We start from the raw sequence: 1,925 nt of genomic DNA on the forward strand, positions 1-1,925 counted from the left end.
GTTATAAACTCCACATGTGGTTTTGGGGGTCCCAGGGGTGGATTTTGAGGTCCCCTAGGGGTTATAAATGTCATGTGGTGGGTTTGTGGGTCCCAGGGGTGGATTTTGAGGTGTCCCAGGGGTGGATTTTGAGGTCCTCCAGGGGTTATAAACATCATGGGATGGGTTTGGGGGTCCCAGGTGTGGGTTTTGGGGTCCCCCAGGAGTTATAAACTCTACATGTGGTTTTGGGGGTCCCAGGGGTGGGTTTGGGGGTCCCTCAGGGTTATAAACTCAACATGATGGGTTTAAAGATTCCAGGGGTGGGTTTTGGGGGTCCCAGGGCTGATTTTGAGGTCCCCCGGAGGTTATAATTGTCACGTGATGGGTTTGGGGGTTCCAGGAGTGGGTTTTAGGGTCCCCTTGGGGGTTATAAATTCCACACAGTGGAATTGAGGGTCTCAGAGGTGGATTTTGGGGTCCCCCTGGGGGTTATAAATTCCGCACAGTGGAATTGAGGGTCTCAGAGGTGGATTTTGGGGCATCCCAGAGGTTATAAATTGTGCCCTGGGTAGTTTTGGGGGTTCTTGGGTGGGTTTTGGAGTCCTGGGGATGCTTTAAAAGGTCAGTGGGGCAGGTTTTGGGACCCCTTGGGGTGGGTTTGGGGTCCTGGGGGTCAATTTTGGGGTCTCCAAAATGAGGTTTAAGGAGGGAGGGTGTCTGTGGATAATTTTAGGGGTTCCTGGAGTGGTTTTATGGGGTCCCCTGGGTGTGTTTTGGGGGTCCCGGCCCCCCATGAGGAAACCCCCCATGTCTGACCCCCCCGTTGGGCCCAGGACCTGCCAAGGTGGAACCCACTGGAGCCCCCGGGGGGGGCACGAGGAGAACCAGTCCCGTGGGGACGGTCTGAGGGGGCCGGGGGGGAAATTTGGGGGGAAATTTTGGGGGGTCGGGGGCACCCACTGACCCCCCCTTTGTTCCCTTTGTAGGTTCAACCCAGTCCTGACCCCCCCCATGGGTGAGTTTTGGGGGTCCCTCAGGGGTTCTAAACCCTCCCACGGGTGGGTTTGGGGTCCTGGGTGGGGATTAAACCCCCCCTGGAGAAATTTGGGGGTCCCTGGGGTGGTTTTAGGGGTCAATGGGGGGTTTGTGGCTCCCTCAGGGTGAGTTCAGGGGTCCCCAGGGGATTATAAACCCTCCTGGGGGAGTTTTGGGGGTCCCAGGGGTGGGTTTCAGGGTCCTGGGGTCAGTTTTGGGGTCTCCCCATGATGAGGTTTAAGGGGGGCCTCCGTGGATAATTTTAGGGGTCCCTGAGGTGGTTTTAGGGGCTCCTGTGGGTGGTTTTAGGGGGTCCCAGGGGTGGGTTTCAGGATCCTGGGTGTCAGTTTTGGGGTCTCCCAACGATTAAGTTTTTGGGGAGGTCTCTATGGATAATTTTGGGGGTCCCTGGAGTGGTTTTAGGGGGTCCTGTGGGTGTGTTTTGGGGGTCCCATGGGTGGGTTTCAGGATCCTGGGGGCGGTTTTGGGGTCTCCCCATGATGAGGTTTAAGGGAGGGTCTCTGTGGATAATTTTAGGGGTCCCTGGGGTGGTTTTAGGGGCTCCTGTGAGAGCGTTTTAGAGGGTCCCAGGGGTGGGTTTCAGGATCCTGGGGGTCAGTTTTGGGGTCTCCCCATTATGAGATTTTGGGGGGGGGGGGCCATGGGGGGTTTTGGGGGTCTTTGGAGTGGTTTTAGGGGGTCTCTAGGAGGGAGTTCAGAATCCTGGGGGTCAGTTTGAGGTCTCCCCATGATTAAGTTTTGGGGGCAGGTCTATGTGGATAATTTTGGGGGTCCCTGGGGTTGTTTTGGGGGCTCCCCTGGGATGGTTTATGGGGTCCCCTGGGTGTGTTTTGGGGGTCCCCTGGGTGTGTTTTGGGGGTCCCGGCCCCCCATGAGGAAACCCCCCC

General features: G+C 57.2%; 1 non-coding gene across 1 annotated transcript; it reads left to right on the forward strand.

The window, feature by feature from the left end:
- The first annotated feature begins 769 nt into the window (after positions 1–769).
- LOC113980970 lies at positions 770–894 on the forward strand. Its single transcript, XR_003538283.1, has one exon. It is a non-coding gene; the product is annotated as a small nucleolar RNA SNORD22 (small nucleolar RNA).
- The last annotated feature ends 1,031 nt before the right edge of the window (positions 895–1,925 follow it).

Source organism: Neopelma chrysocephalum, unplaced genomic scaffold, assembly GCF_003984885.1.
Source record: "Neopelma chrysocephalum unplaced genomic scaffold, ASM398488v2 Primary Assembly neopelma1_95733, whole genome shotgun sequence".
NCBI classification, from domain to species: domain Eukaryota; kingdom Metazoa; phylum Chordata; class Aves; order Passeriformes; family Pipridae; genus Neopelma; species Neopelma chrysocephalum.